An 8439-nucleotide genomic window follows, 5' to 3' on the forward strand; every position below is an offset into this window, starting at 1 on the left:
GAGTAATGTGGAGATGACTAGGCAGCTAGTGTGCTTTGAGGAGTTGTCATCTGAACTAAGACCTGACGAAGGAGAAAGGCAGACATCACACATTGCAGGAAAAGTGCTCCAGCCTGTACAAAAGTCCTGGGGCAGGAATAAGTATTATAGGTTCAGGGAGCTGAAAGAAGCCAGGGAAATTGGAGCTTTTGGAGCATGATGTCAGAAAAGAGATCAGTCACAGTTGGATGGTCCCAGGCTCAGGGTGTAGGAGAGAGTTTAGATTAGCTTCACTGGCAATGGGAACCTCCAAGAAAGAAAGCTGTGATGTGGTAGAGCTACATATTTTTTAATTTTTATTTTGGGGTTCCCTCCAATCCATTTTATTTCAAGGAGAATAAAAGACAAACATTTTTCTAAAAATTTCAACACTTGAGAGTCAAGGGGCAACAATGGTACATACATTGCACATTGTCATTCTCTTTGGGGGATTTTTTGACACAGGATCCTGCTATGTATTTTTAGCTAGCCTTGAACTCACTATGTAGCCCAGCTGGCCTTGAGCTCAGGCAGATCCTCCTGCCTCAGCCTCCCCACTGCTAGGATTACAAGGAGCTTGTGCTACCACTCCTGCCGCAATTCACATTTCGAAAGTGTCATTTTGTGTGCGTCAACGTGCGGCCCAGGCTGCAGAAAACAGGAGTGGGGCCCAGTGACCCATGAAGCAGCCAGGAGGCTGCTGCCGTTGAAGGGCCGGAAATGCCGGGGTCTTGTCCCCAGCGGTTGCAACAGACACATGGAGACAAATTGTTGGACAGCGCGGGACACTATTTTGTAGGAGGAGCCAATGGGTGAAACGAATAAGAGTGCGGAGAGAAGAGCAGGAGAGAGAGCAGGGCAGAGGTTGCTCTCCGAAGTCCAGATTCTGAATCCAGAGACTCCTGGCTGAACGACGCTGAGCCAGCAGCAACACCTCTGCTGCTCCGGAGTCTTCCTTGGAAGGAAGATGGTAATGGCTGCGAGGGCGGGAGGAGAGGAGGGAGGGGCAGGGCGGGAGGAGAGGCTTCTAATCGGGGGAGGCAGACCCCCGGGTGCGCGCGCCTCTCGGTTCTGCAAAGGGAGGCTCCCGCTTGGCATTGCTCAGGGCTCGGGAATCTTGCTCGGTGTCACAAAGCCAAGCCAAGGACCCGAGCTTTGCCTTCGGTGACAAGAGCGTCAGTGAACCCCACGGCCACTCAGATCTCTCAAGAGTGGTAGGGTCATGTATTTCGGGGGCCATCAGTGAGGGTGGTGATAGAAAGTGGAGACCACATCCCTAACAGAGACGGGAGCGGGACAAATGTCCGCTCGCTCTTCGCCTTAGCCCCTGACCTGCTGGGGGACCTCCCGTCTGTTTTCACGGGCAGATGGGGGAAGTGAGATTCCGAGCGACGATCCGATGCCAGGTGTGGTGGTGCACGCCTGTGATCCCGGCACTCGGGAGGCTGAGGCGGGAAGATCGCAAGTTCAAAGTGACTAAGTAGCGAGACACTGTCTCATCTCAGAAACTAAACAAAACAGAACAAAAGCCAAAAACCAAACGAAGGTCTGGTGCTCTGGGCGCTCCCTCTATGGCAAGCACTCTGAGGGCCTCCCTTGGGCGGAGGGAACGTGGCTCTGCAGAATCAGCAAACGACCAGCAGAGGGCGCGCGCTCGGACCACAGCGAGGCCAGGGCTGCCCAGAGCCGGCAGACCCTAGGCAGGGAGAGGCCCCAAGGGGAAAGCTGCCGTTTCTGCTGTGCTGCCTGCGGTCACCACGCAAGAGGTCATATCTTCGAATGTCTGATCCAAAGGTTGTCTAATCAAGGGGGTGACGACAATGGTGGTGGTGGTCACAATGATGGTGTGATGGTGCAGGGACTCGGCCTCTGGATTTTCTAACCAGGGAGCACCCAGTGCCTGCTGCTTGGGATGATTCACTCCCTCCCCAGCAGCCCGTCTTCACTGTCAGACCTTTTTATTTTTTCTAATATCAAGATTGAACCCGGAGCCACACAGAGCTTCGTCCTCAGTCCTTTTTATCTTGAGACAGAGTCTTGCTAAATTGCCTGGGCTGGGCTCAAACTTGAGGTCCTGCTATCTCAGCCTCCCACAGTGCTGGGATTACAGGCTCAAAACCTGTTCCCTAGGAAACATCTTCCTGGCCTGCCTAACGCCCTTCTCAGAGTCACCCTGCTGACCTCAGGGCTCATTATTTTCCCAAAGTCTGCATGAAAGTCCGTGGGAGGCCACAGAAGCCAGACCCTGGCAGGTGGGTTCCTACCTTTGCTGGGAAAAATAAAGCTAGTGAACAAATCCAGGCAGCTTTCCCAGAGGGGGATTCTCCATGGGTCTTATTCTTGCTGCCCAAAGTTCCTTTTCTATCAGCTGGGAAGAAATCAGTAGAAGGAAAGTCCCAGTGATCTTCTGTCCCACCCATCACTGCTCCAGCTTGGGAGCGGCTGGAGGTGAGAGGGGGACTCTGGTGTTCTATCCTGGAGGCCTCAGCACTGGTCCCCGACTGCTGACACACCAACTGTGAGGCAGGTCCCAACGTGAGTGCTCCTGGGTTTGACATTGTGGGGCTTGGTGATGAGGGCGGGGGCCAAACAGTCCTGGGCTCAAACCTGAATGCAACTCATTCCTTACTGTGTGTCTACAGGCAAATCACTCCATCTCTCTGAGGCTTTCTTTTCTCTCTCTCTCTCTCTCTTCTCTCTCTGTCTCTCTTCTCCTTCTTCTTCTTCCTCCTCCTCCCCTTCTTCTTTCTCCTCCTCTTCTTCTTCTTCTTCTTTTTAGACAAGGACTTGCTATATAGTGCAGCTTGACCTTGAACTCTTAGGTAGCCCAGACTGGCCTTGAACTCATGATGATTCTCATGCCTCAGCCTCCCAAGTGATGGGATTACAGGCATGCACCACCATGCCTGGTTCCAAGCTTGTTTTTTCATCTGGCACGTTTCTGAGTGGCACTGTGAGGACTACGGGAGATGTAACATGTGAAAAAAGAAAATGCAGTCCCCAGCACACAGTAAGTGTGAATGCTGCAGTGGGTGTTAAGAAGTGGAAGTCCCTAATTTCCCCACAATCTTCCTTGCATCTGAGTGGGCCAGGGTGGCTGTGGGAGTCATGTCAGCCAGGGTGATGTCCTGACCCACTTTTGGGTTTGCAGGCCAAAGCTCCGAGCATTGTGCATGAGCCTGTATGTGCAGGGGTATGCATGTGTGTTCACAAGGGAACACATGGGTGTGCATACACAAGCATTGCATGTGCATGTGTGTGCAAGGGTGTGCATGTATACATGCATGTACCAAAGGGTGCCCAGCCCAAGGATTCCCTGGGCATGTGCTTTACTTGCAGGTACCGATGCAGTATCTCTGCAATGATTCTGGAGGCCCCTTTGCTCAGTTACTATGGAAACAAAGAGGCAATCCCCAGCTTCCTTGGGAGAACCTAAGGTGCTAGGAATGAGAGCTGGCCTGGTCTTCCCCAGAAGAGAGACAGATTGGGAAGCCCCTGGGATAGGGTAACCTCGACTCCTAGGGTAGAGCTCTGAGGTTCTGGGTACCCCTGGGAAATCTTTACTCCTCCAAGGCTGCCTGTTTCCTGCAAAGAGCTTGGAGATGGAGCTGGGTCACTTCAGATCTAGCTCTAACTCTTTGGGTTCCGTTTCCTTTTATAAGATGGGTAAAACTGGCAGGCGGCTGTGGAACCTAGAACTGGATGGAGTGTGACCTCTCCCCTCTCTGAAGGCCTGGCCTCCAAGCTGTGGGTGTTCGGGTACTGACTGTCCCCGAACAGCTTTCTTCATGTGCACCGCCCTCCGTACTGTCTTAGGGGCTCCTCACAGCTCTGTGTTTTTTTGTTTTTATCGGTACCAGGGATCGAACTCACAACTGCCTGCTTGCAAGGCAGGCCCTTATGCTGCTGAGCTAAATCCCCAGCCCCATCCTCACAGCTCTGGAAAGGACCGAGGCTCTAGGAGGCACAGCTGGCCAGTGGTGGGGCTGTGTCCACCAGCCCTGACTCGCTCAGGCCCAGGCCTGAACCACATGCATAGCCACTCAGCCCTCAGAGCCATCCACATAGAGGCCTGGAGATGAAAAGCAGGCTTCAAGATTGTGAGGAGCAGGCTGGGCCACTGACAATGGGTGCAGCTCAGCCTGGGCAAGCCCTGGGCAGGGCTGGCCACAGGAAGACTCTGGAAGGCAGGCAGGTCCCAGTTTAGGAAGAACTTTCTCTTTAAATCTGTGCTTAAACCAGGTGTGCTGGTGCACTCCCATAATCCCAGCACTCAGGAGGCTGAGAGAGGAAGATCAGATCGTTGCAAGTTCCAGACCAGCCTGGGCTACAAAGTGAGCCCAAGGCCAGCCTCAACTGCATAGTGAGACTTGCCCACATCCTCACCCCAAATCTTGGTGCTTGAGGTTTTGACTCAGGTCTCACACACCCTGCATACAGGTTGTAATGCACTCAGACAGAACTGTGTACCAAGTGACAAGCGGAAGCTCAGTCTCCCGGTCCTTTGCACTGTCAAGTGATTACTGTCTTTGTTGTGACCCAGGAATGATTTCAAACAATTCAGGATAGACCAAAAGAGACAATGAAATGAAGTTTCACGGCCATGGAGCTGTGGAAGAAAGATCTGAAAGTCCATCTGTCAGAGGCTGTAACTGGGGAAGCTGCCCAAAGGAAAGGCCTGCAGTGACTGCAGGCAAGGGCCTGTCCCTCTCTAGTCCACCCCTGAGGCCCTTCCAGCTAGGAGTGGCTTCCCCCGGCAGAGGGAAGAGCAGTGAGTATGCTGGGCAATCGTTGGCTGGGATGTGACCTCAGCTGTCGCTTCTCCCAGTCCCATCTAGATCCAATCCCATGGAAAGATTAGGGCTGGGAGAGGCCGGGGAGCCCCTTGACTTGGTGTGGGGGGGACCCGGGGTGCTGTACTGGTGAGAGTCACAGGGCAAGGGGAGGTACCAGGGTAAGGCTGAGGTGGGAGGTGAGAGTTGGGGGCTTACCACGGAGCCACTCGGATGGTCCTTTACTTTGGAAGGCAGTGCAGAGCCATGGAAGGTTTTTAAGCAGACAGAAAGATAATCAGATTTAGAGAAACTGAGCACAGCAGGGGGAGCTGCAAGGAGGCCAGGGCAGATCTGAGCAGGAATGGGGCAGGCAGGGAGGCCCCTGGTGGAGCTGGCTGGGCTTGGGAAGGGAGCATGTGCAGAGGTGGGCAGGAGGAGTGGCCGAGGTAGGCAGGGCCTTGGGCTTGTTTGGTGGATGGAGGACAGGGCAGCTGCTTGCCAGGCGGTGGATGAGCTGACACTTGACTGGCTCAGGTCCAGGGTGTGTGTGGGCTTCTGGGAGCAAGTCCAGGAAGCAGCTGGAAATGCAATTTGACAGAGAAGGAACCAGAAGGTCAGAGGTGTTGTTTTTGCCAACTATCTCAAAGCCAGGAAAAGGCCCTACCAGGATCTGAACCCAGGTCTTGCTAAAATTCAGCATTTTATTGGTTGGAGTCTGTGACTCAGGCTCAGAACCTTTAATCAGGAGTTGGGTTCTTCTCGGGGAGCCATAAAGCCATTCCCTGTTGCCAAGCCCAGCAACCTCAGGGGCACAGCCAGTAATGTCTCCAAGCCCACACCTGTGCTCAGCAGAAGGCCCCCTGCCAGCCAGCTCCAGCCTTTGGGCACCAACACCCTGCTACCCACCGAGCTCTGTAAGAGGCCTGCCCCACACTGTCCCCTGGGCATCGACTGTGTGCAGGCCTGGCACCAGGCTCTTCTTTGGCCTCTTTTCTCTCCATCCTCACAGTCACCTTGAGGGCAGTACAGACCAGAGAACAAGGTTCAGCCCTTCTGTGGGGGTGGGAGTGGGGAGCAGCTTGTGCAACCTGGACAGGCATGCTAGTTCCCTGCACCCCACATGCGGAGCAAGGCTCCCCCCCACCGAGGGTCCCCAGCTCCCACAGCGCCCCCCACTTGGCCCCTGACTTCAGTCTGCAGTTTCGGTTTGCAGGATGTTCCCAGCCCTCCCCAACCGCTTGGCTCCTCCTGGCCACCTCTCTTGGGAACATCCAGGCCCTCCCTGCCCCCTCCCGGGCTGTGCTCCTGGCAGCGCTGCCACCCTGGGCTCTGGTCCGGGGGTGGTCCCTGGCAGAGAGGGAGGCAGGCGGAAGCTGGGATCAGTGGGGCTGAGACGCTGGGCATCCAGAGACCCCCCAGCTCATCACTCCACAGCTTGCTGCACACCAAACTGGGTGGGCAGGCCTTTTTGGAAAGGGGTGGCCTGAGGTTTTAATCACTTTATCAATGTTTGTTTGTGTAATTCAGCCCCGAGATGCTTTTCCCTCCATCTGTCCCCACCATCTGCTCCCATTGGGATTTTCCAAACTGTTTGGGACCCAAGAGGTACTGGAGTAGGGGATGGGCTAGGCCTCTGTGAGGGCTGGGGAGAAGCCACCTCCACCTACCTCACTGAAAGGCTTCCTGGGAAGAACTGGGGGGGTTCCTGAGTCGCACAGAGCTGAGTTCAGATTTTGACACTCACTCGCTTGCCATCATACCTCAGGTAAGGAACTTTAAGCCTCTGAGCCTCAGTCTCCACATCTGTAAAATGGCAGCAAGATTAGTGATTCCTCAGGTTCACTGAAGAGCAAATGAGGCAGTCCCTGTAGGCCATTCTGCCTACCATAGATATGTGGTCCCCTCTTCCTTCAGCCCCAGGTGTACATAAAGAGAACTTACATCCCAAGCGCTGGTCTGTCTCTGGTAATACAGAGGGTGATTTCCCTGGTTTCTGAACCTTTCACCCCACTTCTTAGATCTTGAGACTTGCTCATTCTCTCATCGGTCCTGCCTGCTGCTCTGTTCTCTCAGTTAGCCACCTGCAGGTCCCCCAAGCTGGGGCCCCCCTTGTACCTACATTCCTCAGCCTGAGGTGGGAGGGACTGGCATCTTCAGCCAGGACCTCCCTGCTCCAGGAACTCTTGCCACAGGCCTTCCAAAGGCTCCAGGATCACGGTGCCGCATCTGTCTATGCCCATATCACCTGGCTAATCTTTCTGTTCAAGAGTCCTGCAGCACGGAGAGAGACCCCTCTACCCCTCCATTGTGAGCTATACCTCGAGATGCTGAGTTTTGGAATAAGGGCCTCTGTGTACAATGTGGGGAACTCCCAGAGTTCTCCTATTGGTCAGCACCCCCGCCCCGGTCTTCTCAGCCCCCAAAGAGGTGCAAGGAGCCCAGATCCTGCCGTCGGAAGCCCCCATCTGCTGGGGAGACAGGAGGTCCTGCGGACACACTCCGAAAGAACAGTGGTGGAAGGGGCTGGGGATTTAGCTCAGCGGCATAAGCACCTGCCTTTCAAGCAGGCTGTCCTGAGTTCGATCCCCGGTACAGATAAAAAGATTAAAAAAAAAAAAAAAAAAAAAAAAGAACAGTGGTGGAGCCAGCTGAGCCAAGCAATCAGCCTGGGGGAGGCAGGAGTGAGGGTGAACCGAGCGCCCTTCTCCCTGGGAAGGATGGAAAGGAGGATCCAGACCAGGCTGAGAGGAAGGAGTCCCAGGGAGAAGGAAATGTTGAGAAAGCCACGTCCCAAGCTTGATGGCCCCTCTGGAATCCTGAGGAGAGCAGAGCGAGGCTGTCACTTGAGGGCTTGGGTGGGGGTGGAGCAGCTCTCTGCTCCCCAGCACCTGCGGGTCCTCATTCCGGAGGCAGCTGGGAACCACCCACGTACGTCTGGCGTCTCTCACGCCTCCTCGGGGGTCCCAACACTAGACGCAAGGTACACCGAGAAGCTCCTGTTCCGGGGGGCCCAGCTGGCAACATGCCACCCTGGCCTGGCTCCCCAGTTCTTCCAGTGGAGACCTCCTCACCTGCCCCCCAAGCAGGAGGGATGAAGGCTACTCACGCAGTCAGGCGGCCTAGACTGCAGCGTCTGGGAGGTGGAGCTTCGGTCTAAGCCCTGAGGAGCCAGGACGTTCTGAATTACAAGCCCTGACGGAACGGGACTGGGAGGAGCTTCGGGCAAACGCTTTTAGCTCTATCGACCTTCTCAGGGGGTCCAGAGACCAGACCCACCCTTGCCACGCTGCGCTCTTGCTTTTCTTTTTTGAGACAGGGTCTTACTTTGTAGTGCAGGTTGACTTTGAACTCACTGTGTAGCCCTGATTGGCCTTAACTCATGGCGTTTCTCCTGCCTCAGCCTCCTAAGTGCTGGGATGACAGGCGTGCACAACTACACCTGGCTCCTGCTCCCATTCTTGCCTCCCACTCCTCAAAATTTGTTCTCAACGAGCTTTTGACATGGAAGTCAGACCCTTCTACTCTGCTCCAAGCTCCAGGATGCCACCTTTTCCCAGAGGATGTATGTAATACACTGCAGAACTGATTTGTCTTTATATCTATTGTTTCTTGTCCTATCAGTAACTCTGTTAGCTTGAATGGTGCT

The 8439-nt window shown here is 54.6% G+C and overlaps 1 long non-coding RNA gene across 1 annotated transcript; it reads right to left on the reverse strand.

Moving 5' to 3' along the window:
- Positions 1–312: 312 nt before the first annotated feature.
- Positions 313–6913, reverse strand: LOC134472987 (uncharacterized). The gene is made up of 4 exons (XR_010043062.1): positions 6461–6913; positions 5700–5806; positions 5010–5371; positions 313–2978 (listed from the first exon to the last, which is right to left on the reverse strand). It is a non-coding gene; the product is annotated as an uncharacterized LOC134472987 (long non-coding RNA).
- Positions 6914–8439: the final 1526 nt, after the last annotated feature.

This window comes from Cavia porcellus, unplaced genomic scaffold, assembly GCF_034190915.1.
Source record: "Cavia porcellus strain 051 isolate PalLab524CR breed Dunkin Hartley unplaced genomic scaffold, mCavPor4.1 scaffold_25, whole genome shotgun sequence".
Lineage (NCBI taxonomy): Eukaryota > Metazoa > Chordata > Mammalia > Rodentia > Caviidae > Cavia > Cavia porcellus.